Source organism: Sebastes fasciatus, chromosome 18 (genome assembly GCF_043250625.1).
Source record: "Sebastes fasciatus isolate fSebFas1 chromosome 18, fSebFas1.pri, whole genome shotgun sequence".
NCBI classification, from domain to species: Eukaryota; Metazoa; Chordata; class Actinopteri; order Perciformes; family Sebastidae; genus Sebastes; species Sebastes fasciatus.
This window is the reverse complement of record NC_133812.1, coordinates 4,605,885-4,630,232: the sequence shown is the minus strand read 5'-3', so window position 1 is coordinate 4,630,232 and position 24,348 is coordinate 4,605,885. Positions and strand designations below refer to the sequence as shown.

At 47.6% G+C, this 24,348-nt stretch overlaps 1 protein-coding gene, 1 long non-coding RNA gene and 14 other non-coding genes across 17 annotated transcripts in view; 2 read left to right on the top strand and 14 right to left on the bottom strand.

Moving 5' to 3' along the window:
* LOC141756678 (uncharacterized) overlaps positions 1-24,348 on the top strand; it is a 254,987-nt gene that overhangs the window by 70,128 nt on the left and 160,511 nt on the right. The gene's annotated exons all lie outside the window — the stretch shown is intronic.
* The window catches only part of LOC141756667 (delta(14)-sterol reductase TM7SF2-like), a 184,247-nt gene that overhangs the window by 34,867 nt on the left and 125,032 nt on the right, over positions 1-24,348 (top strand). The gene's annotated exons all lie outside the window — the stretch shown is intronic.
* Positions 822-894, bottom strand: trnav-cac (transfer RNA valine (anticodon CAC)). Its single transcript has one exon. It is a non-coding gene; the product is annotated as a tRNA-Val (tRNA).
* On the bottom strand, positions 2,563-2,635 carry trnav-cac (transfer RNA valine (anticodon CAC)). Its single transcript has one exon. It is a non-coding gene; the product is annotated as a tRNA-Val (tRNA).
* Positions 4,292-4,364, bottom strand: trnav-cac (transfer RNA valine (anticodon CAC)). Its single transcript has one exon. It is a non-coding gene; the product is annotated as a tRNA-Val (tRNA).
* Positions 6,021-6,093, bottom strand: trnav-cac (transfer RNA valine (anticodon CAC)). The gene has a single exon. It is a non-coding gene; the product is annotated as a tRNA-Val (tRNA).
* Positions 7,762-7,834, bottom strand: trnav-aac (transfer RNA valine (anticodon AAC)). The gene has a single exon. It is a non-coding gene; the product is annotated as a tRNA-Val (tRNA).
* trnav-aac (transfer RNA valine (anticodon AAC)) lies at positions 9,503-9,575 on the bottom strand. Its single transcript has one exon. It is a non-coding gene; the product is annotated as a tRNA-Val (tRNA).
* trnav-cac (transfer RNA valine (anticodon CAC)) lies at positions 11,232-11,304 on the bottom strand. Its single transcript has one exon. It is a non-coding gene; the product is annotated as a tRNA-Val (tRNA).
* On the bottom strand, positions 12,973-13,045 carry trnav-cac (transfer RNA valine (anticodon CAC)). The gene has a single exon. It is a non-coding gene; the product is annotated as a tRNA-Val (tRNA).
* trnav-cac (transfer RNA valine (anticodon CAC)) lies at positions 14,702-14,774 on the bottom strand. The gene has a single exon. It is a non-coding gene; the product is annotated as a tRNA-Val (tRNA).
* On the bottom strand, positions 16,443-16,515 carry trnav-aac (transfer RNA valine (anticodon AAC)). Its single transcript has one exon. It is a non-coding gene; the product is annotated as a tRNA-Val (tRNA).
* Positions 18,184-18,256, bottom strand: trnav-aac (transfer RNA valine (anticodon AAC)). The gene has a single exon. It is a non-coding gene; the product is annotated as a tRNA-Val (tRNA).
* On the bottom strand, positions 19,925-19,997 carry trnav-aac (transfer RNA valine (anticodon AAC)). Its single transcript has one exon. It is a non-coding gene; the product is annotated as a tRNA-Val (tRNA).
* trnav-cac (transfer RNA valine (anticodon CAC)) lies at positions 21,654-21,726 on the bottom strand. The gene has a single exon. It is a non-coding gene; the product is annotated as a tRNA-Val (tRNA).
* On the bottom strand, positions 23,395-23,467 carry trnav-cac (transfer RNA valine (anticodon CAC)). Its single transcript has one exon. It is a non-coding gene; the product is annotated as a tRNA-Val (tRNA).

Genomic DNA, 24,348 nt, shown 5'->3' with positions numbered 1-24,348 from the left:
GCAGGTTTTGGCTCAGACTGTGTTCAGCAGGGGAGCAGAACTGCTGACCCTGACTGAGGATATTATCGAGCGGCGGAAAGAGCATTTTGAAGAGCTCCTGAGCCCGACCAACACATCCTCCGTGGAGGAGGCAGAGTTTGAGGACTTGGGGGAAGCGTCACCCATATCCCTGGCAGAGGTGTGTGAGGTAGTTAAGAAGCTCTTCAGCGGTAAGGTGCCAGGTGTGGATGAGATTCGCTCTGAGATGCTTAAGGCTTTGCACATTGTTTGGCTGTCTTGACCGACACGCCTCTTCAGTTTCGCATGGAGGTCCGGGACAGTGCCTGTGGGATGGCAGAACGGGGCCGTGATTCACATTTGTAAAAAGGGAGACCGGAGGGTGTGCTCCAATCATGAAGGTATCGCACTGCTCAGCCTCTCTGGGAAGGGTGCTGGAAAGGTGGCGCTAGCCTCAGATCAAGAAGGAGCAGAGCGGATTCCGTCCTGGTCATGGAACAGTGGACCACCTCTTTATCCTTGTATGGTTGAACAGAAACCCCCACGTCAATGCTGAAAGGTGTAAACTCTGAATTCAGCGTGGCATGACATTGAATAGTCTATTTACGCGGTTGTATCCAAATTTCACATCCGCGGTCGACCAGAGCAAACGCAACCAGAATGTCTCACTGTCCTTCAACTTCAATGATTCCCCGTGTATCTATATATTCCCTGAAGGAAGGAAGCCAAACACGATTTCAAGTAGTGTTACTTATTACCCGGTGTACTGGGAATACAACTCGGCAGACTTGGACTGTGAAAGAGTAAGGATGAACAAAGGAATGTGTTTCCGCCCAGTTTCGAACTGGGGACCTTTCGCGTGTGAGGCGAACGTGATAACCGCTACACTACGGAAACCGATGAAAAGGCCCTTTTACGCATCTGGGCGCGTTAATGCACCTGCATACTTCACCGCAAACATTTCAAATGCCAGACGTCATGTTAGCTTTTGACTTGGAGATATCAGATGATAAATTCTAAACCGGATTCAGTCACAGCTGCTGTGTCATGGATTTGAGTGACAGTAAATGCAGTAGGCACGCTAACCATAAATGTCTATTTTATTAGAAACAGTCCTTCATCATGAATCTAGTCATTTGTTGAAAAGGGTTTATTGTAGCCTGGTTTCAGTCCTCCCATTATCAGCATGAAAACAACATTCACAAAAGAGAAAAAGATTTGAGCCACTGAGGTACAGAAACCCCCAAGTCAATGCTGAAAGGCATCACCTCCGAATTCAGCGTGACATGACATTGAGTGGTCTATTTACGTGGTTTCATCCACATTTCACATCTGCGATTTACCAGAGCCAACACAACCAAAATGTGTCGCTGTCCTTCAACTTCAATCATTCCCTGTATATCTCTGTATATTTCCCGTATACACTGGAACAGCGCCCCCTGCCCGTTGACGTGCCAAAAACAGGGATGAAGCAGTCCTCGTTAGTATAGTGGACAGTATCTCCGCCTGTCACGCGGAAGACCAGCTGCTGATTATTCAACAAGAAAGACAAAAGTTGTAAAGCAGCAGCAGTTGTTACTTCACAGCAGAATGGAGAATTCCCAATTAGCAGCCACTCAGCACGCAATGTGATATTCCTACCATATGTTGGTTTCCGGGAGGCTGCGGAGAAGGACTTTCTTTTGGCATCATGGAAGTTCTGGCAAACCGTTAGACGACTCAAGAAGGGAGAGCAGGTTTTGGCTCAGACTGTGTTCAGCAGGGGAGCAGAACTGCTGACCCTGACTGAGGATATTATCGAGCGGCGGAAAGAGCATTTTGAAGAGCTCCTGAGCCCGACCAACACATCCTCCGTGGAGGAGGCAGAGTTTGAGGACTTGGGGGAAGCGTCACCCATATCCCTGGCAGAGGTGTGTGAGGTAGTTAAGAAGCTCTTCAGCGGTAAGGTGCCAGGTGTGGATGAGATTCGCTCTGAGATGCTTAAGGCTTTGCACATTGTTTGGCTGTCTTGACCGACACGCCTCTTCAGTTTCGCATGGAGGTCCGGGACAGTGCCTGTGGGATGGCAGAACGGGGCCGTGATTCACATTTGTAAAAAGGGAGACCGGAGGGTGTGCTCCAATCATGAAGGTATCGCACTGCTCAGCCTCTCTGGGAAGGGTGCTGGAAAGGTGGCGCTAGCCAATTGTTGAACCTCAGATCAAGAAGGAGCAGAGCGGATTCCGTCCTGGTCATGGAACAGTGGACCACCTCTTTATCCTTGTATGGTTGAACAGAAACCCCCACGTCAATGCTGAAAGGTGTAAACTCTGAATTCAGCGTGGCATGACATTGAATAGTCTATTTACGCGGTTGTATCCAAATTTCACATCCGCGGTCGACCAGAGCAAACGCAACCAGAATGTCTCACTGTCCTTCAACTTCAATGACTCCCCGTGTATCTATATATTCCCTGAAGGAAGGAAGCCAAACACGATTTCAAGTAGTGTTACTTATTACCCGGTGTACTGGGAATACAACTCGGCAGACTTGGACTGTGAAAGAGTAAGGATGAACAAAGGAATGTGTTTCCGCCCAGTTTCGAACTGGGGACCTTTCGCGTGTGAGGCGAACGTGATAACCGCTACACTACGGAAACCGATGAAAAGGCCCTTTTACGCATCTGGGCGCGTTAATGCACCTGCATACTTCACCGCAAACATTTCAAATGCCAGACGTCATGTTAGCTTTTGACTTGGAGATATCAGATGATAAATTCTAAACCGGATTCAGTCACAGCTGCTGTGTCATGGATTTGAGTGACAGTAAATGCAGTAGGCACGCTAACCATAAATGTCTATTTTATTAGAAACAGTCCTTCATCATGAATCTAGTCATTTGTTGAAAAGGGTTTATTGTAGCCTGGTTTCAGTCCTCCCATTATCAGCATGAAAACAACATTCACAAAAGAGAAAAAGATTTGAGCCACTGAGGTACAGAAACCCCCAAGTCAATGCTGAAAGGCATCACCTCCGAATTCAGCGTGACATGACATTGAGTGGTCTATTTACGTGGTTTCATCCACATTTCACATCTGCGATTTACCAGAGCCAACACAACCAAAATGTGTCGCTGTCCTTCAACTTCAATCATTCCCTGTATATCTCTGTATATTTCCCGTATACACTGGAACAGCGCCCCCTGCCCGTTGACGTGCCAAAAACAGGGATGAAGCAGTCCTCGTTAGTATAGTGGACAGTATCTCCGCCTGTCACGCGGAAGACCAGCTGCTGATTATTCAACAAGAAAGACAAAAGTTGTAAAGCAGCAGCAGTTGTTACTTCAGAATTCCCAATTAGCAGCCACTCAGCACGCAATGTGATATTCCTACCATATGTTGGTTTCCGGGAGGCTGCGGAGAAGGACTTTCTTTTGGCATCATGGAAGTTCTGGCAAACCGTTAGACGACTCAAGAAGGGAGAGCAGGTTTTGGCTCAGACTGTGTTCAGCAGGGGAGCAGAACTGCTGACCCTGACTGAGGATATTATCGAGCGGCGGAAAGAGCATTTTGAAGAGCTCCTGAGCCCGACCAACACATCCTCCGTGGAGGAGGCAGAGTTTGAGGACTTGGGGGAAGCGTCACCCATATCCCTGGCAGAGGTGTGTGAGGTAGTTAAGAAGCTCTTCAGCGGTAAGGTGCCAGGTGTGGATGAGATTCGCTCTGAGATGCTTAAGGCTTTGCACATTGTTTGGCTGTCTTGACCGACACGCCTCTTCAGTTTCGCATGGAGGTCCGGGACAGTGCCTGTGGGATGGCAGAACGGGGCCGTGATTCACATTTGTAAAAAGGGAGACCGGAGGGTGTGCTCCAATCATGAAGGTATCGCACTGCTCAGCCTCTCTGGGAAGGGTGCTGGAAAGGTGGCGCTAGCCAATTGTTGAACCTCAGATCAAGAAGGAGCAGAGCGGATTCCGTCCTGGTCATGGAACAGTGGACCACCTCTTTATCCTTGTATGGTTGAACAGAAACCCCCACGTCAATGCTGAAAGGTGTAAACTCTGAATTCAGCGTGGCATGACATTGAATAGTCTATTTACGCGGTTGTATCCAAATTTCACATCCGCGGTCGACCAGAGCAAACGCAACCAGAATGTCTCACTGTCCTTCAACTTCAATGATTCCCCGTGTATCTATATATTCCCTGAAGGAAGGAAGCCAAACACGATTTCAAGTAGTGTTACTTATTACCCGGTGTACTGGGAATACAACTCGGCAGACTTGGACTGTGAAAGAGTAAGGATGAACAAAGGAATGTGTTTCCGCCCAGTTTCGAACTGGGGACCTTTCGCGTGTGAGGCGAACGTGATAACCGCTACACTACGGAAACCGATGAAAAGGCCCTTTTACGCATCTGGGCGCGTTAATGCACCTGCATACTTCACCGCAAACATTTCAAATGCCAGACGTCATGTTAGCTTTTGACTTGGAGATATCAGATGATAAATTCTAAACCGGATTCAGTCACAGCTGCTGTGTCATGGATTTGAGTGACAGTAAATGCAGTAGGCACGCTAACCATAAATGTCTATTTTATTAGAAACAGTCCTTCATCATGAATCTAGTCATTTGTTGAAAAGGGTTTATTGTAGCCTGGTTTCAGTCCTCCCATTATCAGCATGAAAACAACATTCACAAAAGAGAAAAAGATTTGAGCCACTGAGGTACAGAAACCCCCAAGTCAATGCTGAAAGGCATCACCTCCGAATTCAGCGTGACATGACATTGAGTGGTCTATTTACGTGGTTTCATCCACATTTCACATCTGCGATTTACCAGAGCCAACACAACCAAAATGTGTCGCTGTCCTTCAACTTCAATCATTCCCTGTATATCTCTGTATATTTCCCGTATACACTGGAACAGCGCCCCCTGCCCGTTGACGTGCCAAAAACAGGGATGAAGCAGTCCTCGTTAGTATAGTGGACAGTATCTCCGCCTGTCACGCGGAAGACCAGCTGCTGATTATTCAACAAGAAAGACAAAAGTTGTAAAGCAGCAGCAGTTGTTACTTCACAGCAGAATGGAGAATTCCCAATTAGCAGCCACTCAGCACGCAATGTGATATTCCTACCATATGTTGGTTTCCGGGAGGCTGCGGAGAAGGACTTTCTTTTGGCATCATGGAAGTTCTGGCAAACCGTTAGACGACTCAAGAAGGGAGAGCAGGTTTTGGCTCAGACTGTGTTCAGCAGGGGAGCAGAACTGCTGACCCTGACTGAGGATATTATCGAGCGGCGGAAAGAGCATTTTGAAGAGCTCCTGAGCCCGACCAACACATCCTCCGTGGAGGAGGCAGAGTTTGAGGACTTGGGGGAAGCGTCACCCATATCCCTGGCAGAGGTGTGTGAGGTAGTTAAGAAGCTCTTCAGCGGTAAGGTGCCAGGTGTGGATGAGATTCGCTCTGAGATGCTTAAGGCTTTGCACATTGTTTGGCTGTCTTGACCGACACGCCTCTTCAGTTTCGCATGGAGGTCCGGGACAGTGCCTGTGGGATGGCAGAACGGGGCCGTGATTCACATTTGTAAAAAGGGAGACCGGAGGGTGTGCTCCAATCATGAAGGTATCGCACTGCTCAGCCTCTCTGGGAAGGGTGCTGGAAAGGTGGCGCTAGCCTCAGATCAAGAAGGAGCAGAGCGGATTCCGTCCTGGTCATGGAACAGTGGACCACCTCTTTATCCTTGTATGGTTGAACAGAAACCCCCACGTCAATGCTGAAAGGTGTAAACTCTGAATTCAGCGTGGCATGACATTGAATAGTCTATTTACGCGGTTGTATCCAAATTTCACATCCGCGGTCGACCAGAGCAAACGCAACCAGAATGTCTCACTGTCCTTCAACTTCAATGATTCCCCGTGTATCTATATATTCCCTGAAGGAAGGAAGCCAAACACGATTTCAAGTAGTGTTACTTATTACCCGGTGTACTGGGAATACAACTCGGCAGACTTGGACTGTGAAAGAGTAAGGATGAACAAAGGAATGTGTTTCCGCCCAGTTTCGAACTGGGGACCTTTCGCGTGTGAGGCGAACGTGATAACCGCTACACTACGGAAACCGATGAAAAGGCCCTTTTACGCATCTGGGCGCGTTAATGCACCTGCATACTTCACCGCAAACATTTCAAATGCCAGACGTCATGTTAGCTTTTGACTTGGAGATATCAGATGATAAATTCTAAACCGGATTCAGTCACAGCTGCTGTGTCATGGATTTGAGTGACAGTAAATGCAGTAGGCACGCTAACCATAAATGTCTATTTTATTAGAAACAGTCCTTCATCATGAATCTAGTCATTTGTTGAAAAGGGTTTATTGTAGCCTGGTTTCAGTCCTCCCATTATCAGCATGAAAACAACATTCACAAAAGAGAAAAAGATTTGAGCCACTGAGGTACAGAAACCCCCAAGTCAATGCTGAAAGGCATCACCTCCGAATTCAGCGTGACATGACATTGAGTGGTCTATTTACGTGGTTTCATCCACATTTCACATCTGCGATTTACCAGAGCCAACACAACCAAAATGTGTCGCTGTCCTTCAACTTCAATCATTCCCTGTATATCTCTGTATATTTCCCGTATACACTGGAACAGCGCCCCCTGCCCGTTGACGTGCCAAAAACAGGGATGAAGCAGTCCTCGTTAGTATAGTGGACAGTATCTCCGCCTGTCACGCGGAAGACCAGCTGCTGATTATTCAACAAGAAAGACAAAAGTTGTAAAGCAGCAGCAGTTGTTACTTCACAGCAGAATGGAGAATTCCCAATTAGCAGCCACTCAGCACGCAATGTGATATTCCTACCATATGTTGGTTTCCGGGAGGCTGCGGAGAAGGACTTTCTTTTGGCATCATGGAAGTTCTGGCAAACCGTTAGACGACTCAAGAAGGGAGAGCAGGTTTTGGCTCAGACTGTGTTCAGCAGGGGAGCAGAACTGCTGACCCTGACTGAGGATATTATCGAGCGGCGGAAAGAGCATTTTGAAGAGCTCCTGAGCCCGACCAACACATCCTCCGTGGAGGAGGCAGAGTTTGAGGACTTGGGGGAAGCGTCACCCATATCCCTGGCAGAGGTGTGTGAGGTAGTTAAGAAGCTCTTCAGCGGTAAGGTGCCAGGTGTGGATGAGATTCGCTCTGAGATGCTTAAGGCTTTGCACATTGTTTGGCTGTCTTGACCGACACGCCTCTTCAGTTTCGCATGGAGGTCCGGGACAGTGCCTGTGGGATGGCAGAACGGGGCCGTGATTCACATTTGTAAAAAGGGAGACCGGAGGGTGTGCTCCAATCATGAAGGTATCGCACTGCTCAGCCTCTCTGGGAAGGGTGCTGGAAAGGTGGCGCTAGCCAATTGTTGAACCTCAGATCAAGAAGGAGCAGAGCGGATTCCGTCCTGGTCATGGAACAGTGGACCACCTCTTTATCCTTGTATGGTTGAACAGAAACCCCCACGTCAATGCTGAAAGGTGTAAACTCTGAATTCAGCGTGGCATGACATTGAATAGTCTATTTACGCGGTTGTATCCAAATTTCACATCCGCGGTCGACCAGAGCAAACGCAACCAGAATGTCTCACTGTCCTTCAACTTCAATGATTCCCCGTGTATCTATATATTCCCTGAAGGAAGGAAGCCAAACACGATTTCAAGTAGTGTTACTTATTACCCGGTGTACTGGGAATACAACTCGGCAGACTTGGACTGTGAAAGAGTAAGGATGAACAAAGGAATGTGTTTCCGCCCAGTTTCGAACTGGGGACCTTTCGCGTGTTAGGCGAACGTGATAACCGCTACACTACGGAAACCGATGAAAAGGCCCTTTTACGCATCTGGGCGCGTTAATGCACCTGCATACTTCACCGCAAACATTTCAAATGCCAGACGTCATGTTAGCTTTTGACTTGGAGATATCAGATGATAAATTCTAAACCGGATTCAGTCACAGCTGCTGTGTCATGGATTTGAGTGACAGTAAATGCAGTAGGCACGCTAACCATAAATGTCTATTTTATTAGAAACAGTCCTTCATCATGAATCTAGTCATTTGTTGAAAAGGGTTTATTGTAGCCTGGTTTCAGTCCTCCCATTATCAGCATGAAAACAACATTCACAAAAGAGAAAAAGATTTGAGCCACTGAGGTACAGAAACCCCCAAGTCAATGCTGAAAGGCATCACCTCCGAATTCAGCGTGACATGACATTGAGTGGTCTATTTACGTGGTTTCATCCACATTTCACATCTGCGATTTACCAGAGCCAACACAACCAAAATGTGTCGCTGTCCTTCAACTTCAATCATTCCCTGTATATCTCTGTATATTTCCCGTATACACTGGAACAGCGCCCCCTGCCCGTTGACGTGCCAAAAACAGGGATGAAGCAGTCCTCGTTAGTATAGTGGACAGTATCTCCGCCTGTCACGCGGAAGACCAGCTGCTGATTATTCAACAAGAAAGACAAAAGTTGTAAAGCAGCAGCAGTTGTTACTTCACAGCAGAATGGAGAATTCCCAATTAGCAGCCACTCAGCACGCAATGTGATATTCCTACCATATGTTGGTTTCCGGGAGGCTGCGGAGAAGGACTTTCTTTTGGCATCATGGAAGTTCTGGCAAACCGTTAGACGACTCAAGAAGGGAGAGCAGGTTTTGGCTCAGACTGTGTTCAGCAGGGGAGCAGAACTGCTGACCCTGACTGAGGATATTATCGAGCGGCGGAAAGAGCATTTTGAAGAGCTCCTGAGCCCGACCAACACATCCTCCGTGGAGGAGGCAGAGTTTGAGGACTTGGGGGAAGCGTCACCCATATCCCTGGCAGAGGTGTGTGAGGTAGTTAAGAAGCTCTTCAGCGGTAAGGTGCCAGGTGTGGATGAGATTCGCTCTGAGATGCTTAAGGCTTTGCACATTGTTTGGCTGTCTTGACCGACACGCCTCTTCAGTTTCGCATGGAGGTCCGGGACAGTGCCTGTGGGATGGCAGAACGGGGCCGTGATTCACATTTGTAAAAAGGGAGACCGGAGGGTGTGCTCCAATCATGAAGGTATCGCACTGCTCAGCCTCTCTGGGAAGGGTGCTGGAAAGGTGGCGCTAGCCAATTGTTGAACCTCAGATCAAGAAGGAGCAGAGCGGATTCCGTCCTGGTCATGGAACAGTGGACCACCTCTTTATCCTTGTATGGTTGAACAGAAACCCCCACGTCAATGCTGAAAGGTGTAAACTCTGAATTCAGCGTGGCATGACATTGAATAGTCTATTTACGCGGTTGTATCCAAATTTCACATCCGCGGTCGACCAGAGCAAACGCAACCAGAATGTCTCACTGTCCTTCAACTTCAATGATTCCCCGTGTATCTATATATTCCCTGAAGGAAGGAAGCCAAACACGATTTCAAGTAGTGTTACTTATTACCCGGTGTACTGGGAATACAACTCGGCAGACTTGGACTGTGAAAGAGTAAGGATGAACAAAGGAATGTGTTTCCGCCCAGTTTCGAACTGGGGACCTTTCGCGTGTTAGGCGAACGTGATAACCGCTACACTACGGAAACCGATGAAAAGGCCCTTTTACGCATCTGGGCGCGTTAATGCACCTGCATACTTCACCGCAAACATTTCAAATGCCAGACGTCATGTTAGCTTTTGACTTGGAGATATCAGATGATAAATTCTAAACCGGATTCAGTCACAGCTGCTGTGTCATGGATTTGAGTGACAGTAAATGCAGTAGGCACGCTAACCATAAATGTCTATTTTATTAGAAACAGTCCTTCATCATGAATCTAGTCATTTGTTGAAAAGGGTTTATTGTAGCCTGGTTTCAGTCCTCCCATTATCAGCATGAAAACAACATTCACAAAAGAGAAAAAGATTTGAGCCACTGAGGTACAGAAACCCCCAAGTCAATGCTGAAAGGCATCACCTCCGAATTCAGCGTGACATGACATTGAGTGGTCTATTTACGTGGTTTCATCCACATTTCACATCTGCGATTTACCAGAGCCAACACAACCAAAATGTGTCGCTGTCCTTCAACTTCAATCATTCCCTGTATATCTCTGTATATTTCCCGTATACACTGGAACAGCGCCCCCTGCCCGTTGACGTGCCAAAAACAGGGATGAAGCAGTCCTCGTTAGTATAGTGGACAGTATCTCCGCCTGTCACGCGGAAGACCAGCTGCTGATTATTCAACAAGAAAGACAAAAGTTGTAAAGCAGCAGCAGTTGTTACTTCACAGCAGAATGGAGAATTCCCAATTAGCAGCCACTCAGCACGCAATGTGATATTCCTACCATATGTTGGTTTCCGGGAGGCTGCGGAGAAGGACTTTCTTTTGGCATCATGGAAGTTCTGGCAAACCGTTAGACGACTCAAGAAGGGAGAGCAGGTTTTGGCTCAGACTGTGTTCAGCAGGGGAGCAGAACTGCTGACCCTGACTGAGGATATTATCGAGCGGCGGAAAGAGCATTTTGAAGAGCTCCTGAGCCCGACCAACACATCCTCCGTGGAGGAGGCAGAGTTTGAGGACTTGGGGGAAGCGTCACCCATATCCCTGGCAGAGGTGTGTGAGGTAGTTAAGAAGCTCTTCAGCGGTAAGGTGCCAGGTGTGGATGAGATTCGCTCTGAGATGCTTAAGGCTTTGCACATTGTTTGGCTGTCTTGACCGACACGCCTCTTCAGTTTCGCATGGAGGTCCGGGACAGTGCCTGTGGGATGGCAGAACGGGGCCGTGATTCACATTTGTAAAAAGGGAGACCGGAGGGTGTGCTCCAATCATGAAGGTATCGCACTGCTCAGCCTCTCTGGGAAGGGTGCTGGAAAGGTGGCGCTAGCCTCAGATCAAGAAGGAGCAGAGCGGATTCCGTCCTGGTCATGGAACAGTGGACCACCTCTTTATCCTTGTATGGTTGAACAGAAACCCCCACGTCAATGCTGAAAGGTGTAAACTCTGAATTCAGCGTGGCATGACATTGAATAGTCTATTTACGCGGTTGTATCCAAATTTCACATCCGCGGTCGACCAGAGCAAACGCAACCAGAATGTCTCACTGTCCTTCAACTTCAATGATTCCCCGTGTATCTATATATTCCCTGAAGGAAGGAAGCCAAACACGATTTCAAGTAGTGTTACTTATTACCCGGTGTACTGGGAATACAACTCGGCAGACTTGGACTGTGAAAGAGTAAGGATGAACAAAGGAATGTGTTTCCGCCCAGTTTCGAACTGGGGACCTTTCGCGTGTGAGGCGAACGTGATAACCGCTACACTACGGAAACCGATGAAAAGGCCCTTTTACGCATCTGGGCGCGTTAATGCACCTGCATACTTCACCGCAAACATTTCAAATGCCAGACGTCATGTTAGCTTTTGACTTGGAGATATCAGATGATAAATTCTAAACCGGATTCAGTCACAGCTGCTGTGTCATGGATTTGAGTGACAGTAAATGCAGTAGGCACGCTAACCATAAATGTCTATTTTATTAGAAACAGTCCTTCATCATGAATCTAGTCATTTGTTGAAAAGGGTTTATTGTAGCCTGGTTTCAGTCCTCCCATTATCAGCATGAAAACAACATTCACAAAAGAGAAAAAGATTTGAGCCACTGAGGTACAGAAACCCCCAAGTCAATGCTGAAAGGCATCACCTCCGAATTCAGCGTGACATGACATTGAGTGGTCTATTTACGTGGTTTCATCCACATTTCACATCTGCGATTTACCAGAGCCAACACAACCAAAATGTGTCGCTGTCCTTCAACTTCAATCATTCCCTGTATATCTCTGTATATTTCCCGTATACACTGGAACAGCGCCCCCTGCCCGTTGACGTGCCAAAAACAGGGATGAAGCAGTCCTCGTTAGTATAGTGGACAGTATCTCCGCCTGTCACGCGGAAGACCAGCTGCTGATTATTCAACAAGAAAGACAAAAGTTGTAAAGCAGCAGCAGTTGTTACTTCACAGCAGAATGGAGAATTCCCAATTAGCAGCCACTCAGCACGCAATGTGATATTCCTACCATATGTTGGTTTCCGGGAGGCTGCGGAGAAGGACTTTCTTTTGGCATCATGGAAGTTCTGGCAAACCGTTAGACGACTCAAGAAGGGAGAGCAGGTTTTGGCTCAGACTGTGTTCAGCAGGGGAGCAGAACTGCTGACCCTGACTGAGGATATTATCGAGCGGCGGAAAGAGCATTTTGAAGAGCTCCTGAGCCCGACCAACACATCCTCCGTGGAGGAGGCAGAGTTTGAGGACTTGGGGGAAGCGTCACCCATATCCCTGGCAGAGGTGTGTGAGGTAGTTAAGAAGCTCTTCAGCGGTAAGGTGCCAGGTGTGGATGAGATTCGCTCTGAGATGCTTAAGGCTTTGCACATTGTTTGGCTGTCTTGACCGACACGCCTCTTCAGTTTCGCATGGAGGTCCGGGACAGTGCCTGTGGGATGGCAGAACGGGGCCGTGATTCACATTTGTAAAAAGGGAGACCGGAGGGTGTGCTCCAATCATGAAGGTATCGCACTGCTCAGCCTCTCTGGGAAGGGTGCTGGAAAGGTGGCGCTAGCCAATTGTTGAACCTCAGATCAAGAAGGAGCAGAGCGGATTCCGTCCTGGTCATGGAACAGTGGACCACCTCTTTATCCTTGTATGGTTGAACAGAAACCCCCACGTCAATGCTGAAAGGTGTAAACTCTGAATTCAGCGTGGCATGACATTGAATAGTCTATTTACGCGGTTGTATCCAAATTTCACATCCGCGGTCGACCAGAGCAAACGCAACCAGAATGTCTCACTGTCCTTCAACTTCAATGATTCCCCGTGTATCTATATATTCCCTGAAGGAAGGAAGCCAAACACGATTTCAAGTAGTGTTACTTATTACCCGGTGTACTGGGAATACAACTCGGCAGACTTGGACTGTGAAAGAGTAAGGATGAACAAAGGAATGTGTTTCCGCCCAGTTTCGAACTGGGGACCTTTCGCGTGTGAGGCGAACGTGATAACCGCTACACTACGGAAACCGATGAAAAGGCCCTTTTACGCATCTGGGCGCGTTAATGCACCTGCATACTTCACCGCAAACATTTCAAATGCCAGACGTCATGTTAGCTTTTGACTTGGAGATATCAGATGATAAATTCTAAACCGGATTCAGTCACAGCTGCTGTGTCATGGATTTGAGTGACAGTAAATGCAGTAGGCACGCTAACCATAAATGTCTATTTTATTAGAAACAGTCCTTCATCATGAATCTAGTCATTTGTTGAAAAGGGTTTATTGTAGCCTGGTTTCAGTCCTCCCATTATCAGCATGAAAACAACATTCACAAAAGAGAAAAAGATTTGAGCCACTGAGGTACAGAAACCCCCAAGTCAATGCTGAAAGGCATCACCTCCGAATTCAGCGTGACATGACATTGAGTGGTCTATTTACGTGGTTTCATCCACATTTCACATCTGCGATTTACCAGAGCCAACACAACCAAAATGTGTCGCTGTCCTTCAACTTCAATCATTCCCTGTATATCTCTGTATATTTCCCGTATACACTGGAACAGCGCCCCCTGCCCGTTGACGTGCCAAAAACAGGGATGAAGCAGTCCTCGTTAGTATAGTGGACAGTATCTCCGCCTGTCACGCGGAAGACCAGCTGCTGATTATTCAACAAGAAAGACAAAAGTTGTAAAGCAGCAGCAGTTGTTACTTCACAGCAGAATGGAGAATTCCCAATTAGCAGCCACTCAGCACGCAATGTGATATTCCTACCATATGTTGGTTTCCGGGAGGCTGCGGAGAAGGACTTTCTTTTGGCATCATGGAAGTTCTGGCAAACCGTTAGACGACTCAAGAAGGGAGAGCAGGTTTTGGCTCAGACTGTGTTCAGCAGGGGAGCAGAACTGCTGACCCTGACTGAGGATATTATCGAGCGGCGGAAAGAGCATTTTGAAGAGCTCCTGAGCCCGACCAACACATCCTCCGTGGAGGAGGCAGAGTTTGAGGACTTGGGGGAAGCGTCACCCATATCCCTGGCAGAGGTGTGTGAGGTAGTTAAGAAGCTCTTCAGCGGTAAGGTGCCAGGTGTGGATGAGATTCGCTCTGAGATGCTTAAGGCTTTGCACATTGTTTGGCTGTCTTGACCGACACGCCTCTTCAGTTTCGCATGGAGGTCCGGGACAGTGCCTGTGGGATGGCAGAACGGGGCCGTGATTCACATTTGTAAAAAGGGAGACCGGAGGGTGTGCTCCAATCATGAAGGTATCGCACTGCTCAGCCTCTCTGGGAAGGGTGCTGGAAAGGTGGCGCTAGCCTCAGATCAAGAAGGAGCAGAGCGGATTCCGTCCTGGTCATGGAACAGTGGACCACCTCTTTATCCTTGTATGGTTGAACAGAAACCCCCACGTCAATGCTGAAAGGTGTAAACTCTGAATTCAGCGTGGCATGACATTGAATAGTCTATTTACGCGGTTGTATCCAAATTTCACATCCGCGGTCGACCAGAGCAAACGCAACCAGAATGTCTCACTGTCCTTCAACTTCAATGATTCCCCGTGTATCTATATATTCCCTGAAGGAAGGAAGCCAAACACGATTTCAAGTAGTGTTACTTATTACCCGGTGTACTGGGAATACAACTCGGCAGACTTGGACTGTGAAAGAGTAAGGATGAACAAAGGAATGTGTTTCCGCCCAGTTTCGAACTGGGGACCTTTCGCGTGTGAGGCGAACGTGATAACCGCTACACTACGGAAACCGATGAAAAGGCCCTTTTACGCATCTGGGCGCGTTAATGCACCTGCATACTTCACCGCAAACATTTCAAATGCCAGACGTCATGTTAGCTTTTGACTTGGAGATATCAGATGATAAATTCTAAACCGGATTCAGTCACAGCTGCTGTGTCATGGATTTGAGTGACAGTAAATGCAGTAGGCACGCTAACCATAAATGTCTATTTTATTAGAAACAGTCCTTCATCATGAATCTAGTCATTTGTTGAAAAGGGTTTATTGTAGCCTGGTTTCAGTCCTCCCATTATCAGCATGAAAACAACATTCACAAAAGAGAAAAAGATTTGAGCCACTGAGGTACAGAAACCCCCAAGTCAATGCTGAAAGGCATCACCTCCGAATTCAGCGTGACATGACATTGAGTGGTCTATTTACGTGGTTTCATCCACATTTCACATCTGCGATTTACCAGAGCCAACACAACCAAAATGTGTCGCTGTCCTTCAACTTCAATCATTCCCTGTATATCTCTGTATATTTCCCGTATACACTGGAACAGCGCCCCCTGCCCGTTGACGTGCCAAAAACAGGGATGAAGCAGTCCTCGTTAGTATAGTGGACAGTATCTCCGCCTGTCACGCGGAAGACCAGCTGCTGATTATTCAACAAGAAAGACAAAAGTTGTAAAGCAGCAGCAGTTGTTACTTCACAGCAGAATGGAGAATTCCCAATTAGCAGCCACTCAGCACGCAATGTGATATTCCTACCATATGTTGGTTTCCGGGAGGCTGCGGAGAAGGACTTTCTTTTGGCATCATGGAAGTTCTGGCAAACCGTTAGACGACTCAAGAAGGGAGAGCAGGTTTTGGCTCAGACTGTGTTCAGCAGGGGAGCAGAACTGCTGACCCTGACTGAGGATATTATCGAGCGGCGGAAAGAGCATTTTGAAGAGCTCCTGAGCCCGACCAACACATCCTCCGTGGAGGAGGCAGAGTTTGAGGACTTGGGGGAAGCGTCACCCATATCCCTGGCAGAGGTGTGTGAGGTAGTTAAGAAGCTCTTCAGCGGTAAGGTGCCAGGTGTGGATGAGATTCGCTCTGAGATGCTTAAGGCTTTGCACATTGTTTGGCTGTCTTGACCGACACGCCTCTTCAGTTTCGCATGGAGGTCCGGGACAGTGCCTGTGGGATGGCAGAACGGGGCCGTGATTCACATTTGTAAAAAGGGAGACCGGAGGGTGTGCTCCAATCATGAAGGTATCGCACTGCTCAGCCTCTCTGGGAAGGGTGCTGGAAAGGTGGCGCTAGCCAATTGTTGAACCTCAGATCAAGAAGGAGCAGAGCGGATTCCGTCCTGGTCATGGAACAGTGGACCACCTCTTTATCCTTGTATGGTTGAACAGAAACCCCCACGTCAATGCTGAAAGGTGTAAACTCTGAATTCAGCGTGGCATGACATTGAATAGTCTATTTACGCGGTTGTATCCAAATTTCACATCCGCGGTCGACCAGAGCAAACGCAACCAGAATGTCTCACTGTCCTTCAACTTCAATGATTCCCCGTGTATCTATATATTCCCTGAAGGAAGGAAGCCAAACACGATTTCAAGTAGTGTTACTTATTACCCGGTGTACTGGGAATACAACTCGGCAGACTTGGACTGTGAAAGAGTAAGGATGAACAAAGGAATGTGTTTCCGCCCAGTTTCGAACTGGGGACCTTTCGCGTGTTAGGCGAACGTGATAACCGCTACACTACGGAAACCGATGAAAAGGCCCTTTTACGCATCTGGGCGCGTTAATGCACCTGCATACTTCACCGCAAACATTTCAAATGCCAGACGTCATGTTAGCTTTTGACTTGGAGATATCAGATGATAAATTCTAAACCGGATTCAGTCACAGCTGCTGTGTCATGGATTTGAGTGACAGTAAATGCAGTAGGCACGCTAACCATAAATGTCTATTTTATTAGAAACAGTCCTTCATCATGAATCTAGTCATTTGTTGAAAAGGGTTTATTGTAGCCTGGTTTCAGTCCTCCCATTATCAGCATGAAAACAACATTCACAAAAGAGAAAAAGATTTGAGCCACTGAGGTACAGAAACCCCCAAGTCAATGCTGAAAGGCATCACCTCCGAATTCAGCGTGACATGACATTGAGTGGTCTATTTACGTGGTTTCATCCACATTTCACATCTGCGATTTACCAGAGCCAACACAACCAAAATGTGTCGCTGTCCTTCAACTTCAATCATTCCCTGTATATCTCTGTATATTTCCCGTATACACTGGAACAGCGCCCCCTGCCCGTTGACGTGCCAAAAACAGGGATGAAGCAGTCCTCGTTAGTATAGTGGACAGTATCTCCGCCTGTCACGCGGAAGACCAGCTGCTGATTATTCAACAAGAAAGACAAAAGTTGTAAAGCAGCAGCAGTTGTTACTTCACAGCAGAATGGAGAATTCCCAATTAGCAGCCACTCAGCACGCAATGTGATATTCCTACCATATGTTGGTTTCCGGGAGGCTGCGGAGAAGGACTTTCTTTTGGCATCATGGAAGTTCTGGCAAACCGTTAGACGACTCAAGAAGGGAGAGCAGGTTTTGGCTCAGACTGTGTTCAGCAGGGGAGCAGAACTGCTGACCCTGACTGAGGATATTATCGAGCGGCGGAAAGAGCATTTTGAAGAGCTCCTGAGCCCGACCAACACATCCTCCGTGGAGGAGGCAGAGTTTGAGGACTTGGGGGAAGCGTCACCCATATCCCTGGCAGAGGTGTGTGAGGTAGTTAAGAAGCTCTTCAGCGGTAAGGTGCCAGGTGTGGATGAGATTCGCTCTGAGATGCTTAAGGCTTTGCACATTGTTTGGCTGTCTTGACCGACACGCCTCTTCAGTTTCGCATGGAGGTCCGGGACAGTGCCTGTGGGATGGCAGAACGGGGCCGTGATTCACATTTGTAAAAAGGGAGACCGGAGGGTGTGCTCCAATCATGAAGGTATCGCACTGCTCAGCCTCTCTGGGAAGGGTGCTGGAAAGGTGGCGCTAGCCAATTGTTGAACCTCAGATCAAGAAGGAGCAGAGCGGATTCCGTCCTGGTCATGGAACAGTGGACCACCTCTTTATCCTTGTATGGTTGAACAGAAACCCCCACGTCAATGCTGAAAGGTGTAAACTCTGAATTCAGCGTGGCATGACATTGAATAGTCTATTTACGCGGTTGTATCCAAATTTCACATCCGCGGTCGACCAGAGCAAACGCAACCAGAATGTCTCACTGTCCTTCAACTTCAATGATTCCCCGTGTATCTATATATTCCCTGAAGGAAGGAAGCCAAACACGATTTCAAGTAGTGTTACTTATTACCCGGTGTACTGGGAATACAACTCGGCAGACTTGGACTGTGAAAGAGTAAGGATGAACAAAGGAATGTGTTTCCGCCCAGTTTCGAACTGGGGACCTTTCGCGTGTTAGGCGAACGTGATAACCGCTACACTACGGAAACCGATGAAAAGGCCCTTTTACGCATCTGGGCGCGTTAATGCACCTGCATACTTCACCGCAAACATTTCAAATGCCAGACGTCATGTTAGCTTTTGACTTGGAGATATCAGATGATAAATTCTAAACCGGATTCAGTCACAGCTGCTGTGTCATGGATTTGAGTGACAGTAAATGCAGTAGGCACGCTAACCATAAATGTCTATTTTATTAGAAACAGTCCTTCATCATGAATCTAGTCATTTGTTGAAAAGGGTTTATTGTAGCCTGGTTTCAGTCCTCCCATTATCAGCATGAAAACAACATTCACAAAAGAGAAAAAGATTTGAGCCACTGAGGTACAGAAACCCCCAAGTCAATGCTGAAAGGCATCACCTCCGAATTCAGCGTGACATGACATTGAGTGGTCTATTTACGTGGTTTCATCCACATTTCACATCTGCGATTTACCAGAGCCAACACAACCAAAATGTGTCACTGTCCTTCAACTTCAATCATTCCCTGTATATCTCTGTATATTTCCCGTATACACTGGAACAGCGCCCCCTGCCCGTTGACGTGCCAAAAACAGGGATGAAGCAGTCCTCGTTAGTATAGTGGACAGTATCTCCGCCTGTCACGCGGAAGACCAGCTGCTGATTATTCAACAAGAAAGACAAAAGTTGTAAAGCAGCAGCAGTTGTTACTTCACAGCAGAATGGAGAATTCCCAATTAGCAGCCACTCAGCACGCAATGTGATATTCCTACCATATGTTGGTTTCCGGGAGGCTGCGGAGAAGGACTTTCTTTTGGCATCATGGAAGTTCTGGCAAACCGTTAGACGACTCAAGAAGGGAGAGCAGGTTTTGGCTCAGACTGTGTTCAGCAGGGGAGCAGAACTGCTGACCCTGACTGAGGATATTATCGAGCAGCGGAAAGAGCATTTTGAAGAGCTCCTGAGCCCGACCAACACATCCTCCGTGGAGGAGGCAGAGTTTGAGGACTTGGGGGAAGCGTCACCCATATCCCTGGCAGAGGTGTGTGAGGTAGTTAAGAAGCTCTTCAGCGGTAAGGTGCCAGGTGTGGATGAGATTCGCTCTGAGATGCTTAAGGCTTTGCACATTGTTTGGCTGTCTTGACCGACACGCCTCTTCAGTTTCGCATGGAGGTCCGGGACAGTGCCTGTGGGATGGCAGAACGGGGCCGTGATTCACATTTGTAAAAAGGGAGACCGGAGGGTGTGCTCCAATCATGAAGGTATCGCACTGCTCAGCCTCTCTGGGAAGGGTGCTGGAAAGGTGGCGCTAGCCAATTGTTGAACCTCAGATCAAGAAGGAGCAGAGCGGATTCCGTCCTGGTCATGGAACAGTGGACCACCTCTTTATCCTTGTATGGTTGAACAGAAACCCCCACGTCAATGCTGAAAGGTGTAAACTCTGAATTCAGCGTGGCATGACATTGAATAGTCTATTTACGCGGTTGTATCCAAATTTCACATCCGCGGTCGACCAGAGCAAACGCAACCAGAATGTCTCACTGTCCTTCAACTTCAATGATTCCCCGTGTATCTATATATTCCCTGAAGGAAGGAAGCCAAACACGATTTCAAGTAGTGTTACTTATTACCCGGTGTACTGGGAATACAACTCGGCAGACTTGGACTGTGAAAGAGTAAGGATGAACAAAGGAATGTGTTTCTGCCCAGTTTCGAACTGGGGACCTTTCGCGTGTTAGGCGAACGTGATAACCGCTACACTACAGAAACCGATGAAAAGGCCCTTTTACGCATATGGGCGCGTTAATGCACCTGCATACTTCACCGCAAACATTTCAAATGCCAGACGTCATGTTAGCTTTTGACTTGGAGATATCAGATGATAAATTCTAAACCGGATTCAGTCACAGCTGCTGTGTCATGGATTTGAGTGACAGTAAATGCAGTAGGCACGCTAACCATAAATGTCTATTTTATTAGAAACAGTCCTTCATCATGAATCTAGTCATTTGTTGAAAAGGGTTTATTGTAGCCTGGTTTCAGTCCTCCCATTATCAGCATGAAAACAACATTCACAAAAGAGAAAAAGATTTGAGCCACTGAGGTACAGAAACCCCCAAGTCAATGCTGAAAGGCATCACCTCCGAATTCAGCGTGACATGACATTGAGTGGTCTATTTACGTGGTTTCATCCACATTTCACATCTGCGATTTACCAGAGCCAACACAACCAAAATGTGTCGCTGTCCTTCAACTTCAATCATTCCCTGTATATCTCTGTATATTTCCCGTATACACTGGAACAGCGCCCCCTGCCCGTTGACGTGCCAAAAACAGGGATGAAGCAGTCCTCGTTAGTATAGTGGACAGTATCTCCGCCTGTCACGCGGAAGACCAGCTGCTGATTATTCAACAAGAAAGACAAAAGTTGTAAAGCAGCAGCAGTTGTTACTTCACAGCAGAATGGAGAATTCCCAATTAGCAGCCACTCAGCACGCAATGTGATATTCCTACCATATGTTGGTTTCCGGGAGGCTGCGGAGAAGGACTTTCTTTTGGCATCATGGAAGTTCTGGCAAACCGTTAGACGACTCAAGAAGGGAGAGCAGGTTTTGGCTCAGACTGTGTTCAGCAGGGGAGCAGAACTGCTGACCCTGACTGAGGATATTATCGAGCGGCGGAAAGAGCATTTTGAAGAGCTCCTGAGCCCGACCAACACATCCTCCGTGGAGGAGGCAGAGTTTGAGGACTTGGGGGAAGCGTCACCCATATCCCTGGCAGAGGTGTGTGAGGTAGTTAAGAAGCTCTTCAGCGGTAAGGTGCCAGGTGTGGATGAGATTCGCTCTGAGATGCTTAAGGCTTTGCACATTGTTTGGCTGTCTTGACCGACACGCCTCTTCAGTTTCGCATGGAGGTCCGGGACAGTGCCTGTGGGATGGCAGAACGGGGCCGTGATTCACATTTGTAAAAAGGGAGACCGGAGGGTGTGCTCCAATCATGAAGGTATCGCACTGCTCAGCCTCTCTGGGAAGGGTGCTGGAAAGGTGGCGCTAGCCTCAGATCAAGAAGGAGCAGAGCGGATTCCGTCCTGGTCATGGAACAGTGGACCACCTCTTTATCCTTGTATGGTTGAACAGAAACCCCCACGTCAATGCTGAAAGGTGTAAACTCTGAATTCAGCGTGGCATGACATTGAATAGTCTATTTACGCGGTTGTATCCAAATTTCACATCCGCGGTCGACCAGAGCAAACGCAACCAGAATGTCTCACTGTCCTTCAACTTCAATGATTCCCCGTGTATCTATATATTCCCTGAAGGAAGGAAGCCAAACACGATTTCAAGTAGTGTTACTTATTACCCGGTGTACTGGGAATACAACTCGGCAGACTTGGACTGTGAAAGAGTAAGGATGAACAAAGGAATGTGTTTCCGCCCAGTTTCGAACTGGGGACCTTTCGCGTGTGAGGCGAACGTGATAACCGCTACACTACGGAAACCGATGAAAAGGCCCTTTTACGCATCTGGGCGCGTTAATGCACCTGCATACTTCACCGCAAACATTTCAAATGCCAGACGTCATGTTAGCTTTTGACTTGGAGATATCAGATGATAAATTCTAAACCGGATTCAGTCACAGCTGCTGTGTCATGGATTTGAGTGACAGTAAATGCAGTAGGCACGCTAACCATAAATGTCTATTTTATTAGAAACAGTCCTTCATCATGAATCTAGTCATTTGTTGAAAAGGGTTTATTGTAGCCTGGTTTCAGTCCTCCCATTATCAGCATGAAAACAACATTGAAAACAACATTCACAAAAGAGAAAAAGATTTGAGCCACTGAGGTACAGAAACCCCCAAGTCAATGCTGAAAGGCATCACCTCCGAATTCAGCGTGACATGACATTGAGTGGTCTATTTACGTGGTTTCATCCACATTTCACATCTGCGATTTACCAGAGCCAACACAACCAAAATGTGTCGCTGTCCTTCAACTTCAATCATTCCCTGTATATCTCTGTATATTTCCCGTATACACTGGAACAGCGCCCCCTGCCCGTTGACGTGCCAAAAACAGGGATGAAGCAGTCCTCGTTAGTATAGTGGACAGTATCTCCGCCTGTCACGCGGAAGACCAGCTGCTGATTATTCAACAAGAAAGACAAAAGTTGTAAAGCAGCAGCAGTTGTTACTTCACAGCAGAATGGAGAATTCCCAATTAGCAGCCACTCAGCACGCAATGTGATATTCCTACCATATGTTGGTTTCCGGGAGGCTGCGGAGAAGGACTTTCTTTTGGCATCATGGAAGTTCTGGCAAACCGTTAGACGACTCAAGAAGGGAGAGCAGGTTTTGGCTCAGACTGTGTTCAGCAGGGGAGCAGAACTGCTGACCCTGACTGAGGATATTATCGAGCGGCGGAAAGAGCATTTTGAAGAGCTCCTGAGCCCGACCAACACATCCTCCGTGGAGGAGGCAGAGTTTGAGGACTTGGGGGAAGCGTCACCCATATCCCTGGCAGAGGTGTGTGAGGTAGTTAAGAAGCTCTTCAGCGGTAAGGTGCCAGGTGTGGATGAGATTCGCTCTGAGATGCTTAAGGCTTTGCACATTGTTTGGCTGTCTTGACCGACACGCCTCTTCAGTTTCGCATGGAGGTCCGGGACAGTGCCTGTGGGATGGCAGAACGGGGCCGTGATTCACATTTGTAAAAAGGGAGACCGGAGGGTGTGCTCCAATCATGAAGGTATCGCACTGCTCAGCCTCTCTGGGAAGGGTGCTGGAAAGGTGGCGCTAGCCTCAGATCAAGAAGGAGCAGAGCGGATTCCGTCCTGGTCATGGAACAGTGGACCACCTCTTTATCCTTGTATGGTTGAACAGAAACCCCCACGTCAATGCTGAAAGGTGTAAACTCTGAATTCAGCGTGGCATGACATTGAATAGTCTATTTACGCGGTTGTATCCAAATTTCACATCCGCGGTCGACCAGAGCAAACGCAACCAGAATGTCTCACTGTCCTTCAACTTCAATGATTCCCCGTGTATCTATATATTCCCTGAAGGAAGGAAGCCAAACACGATTTCAAGTAGTGTTACTTATTACCCGGTGTACTGGGAATACAACTCGGCAGACTTGGACTGTGAAAGAGTAAGGATGAACAAAGGAATGTGTTTCCGCCCAGTTTCGAACTGGGGACCTTTCGCGTGTGAGGCGAACGTGATAACCGCTACACTACGGAAACCGATGAAAAGGCCCTTTTACGCATCTGGGCGCGTTAATGCACCTGCATACTTCACCGCAAACATTTCAAATGCCAGACGTCATGTTAGCTTTTGACTTGGAGATATCAGATGATAAATTCTAAACCGGATTCAGTCACAGCTGCTGTGTCATGGATTTGAGTGACAGTAAATGCAGTAGGCACGCTAACCATAAATGTCTATTTTATTAGAAACAGTCCTTCATCATGAATCTAGTCATTTGTTGAAAAGGGTTTATTGTAGCCTGGTTTCAGTCCTCCCATTATCAGCATGAAAACAACATTCACAAAAGAGAAAAAGATTTGAGCCACTGAGGTACAGAAACCCCCAAGTCAATGCTGAAAGGCATCACCTCCGAATTCAGCGTGACATGACATTGAGTGGTCTATTTACGTGGTTTCATCCACATTTCACATCTGCGATTTACCAGAGCCAACACAACCAAAATGTGTCGCTGTCCTTCAACTTCAATCATTCCCTGTATATCTCTGTATATTTCCCGTATACACTGGAACAGCGCCCCCTGCCCGTTGACGTGCCAAAAACAGGGATGAAGCAGTCCTCGTTAGTATAGTGGACAGTATCTCCGCCTGTCACGCGGAAGACCAGCTGCTGATTATTCAACAAGAAAGACAAAAGTTGTAAAGCAGCAGCAGTTGTTACTTCACAGCAGAATGGAGAATTCCCAATTAGCAGCCACTCAGCACGCAATGTGATATTCCTACCATATGTTGGTTTCCGGGAGGCTGCGGAGAAGGACTTTCTTTTGGCATCATGGAAGTTCTGGCAAACCGTTAGACGACTCAAGAAGGGAGAGCAGGTTTTGGCTCAGACTGTGTTCAGCAGGGGAGCAGAACTGCTG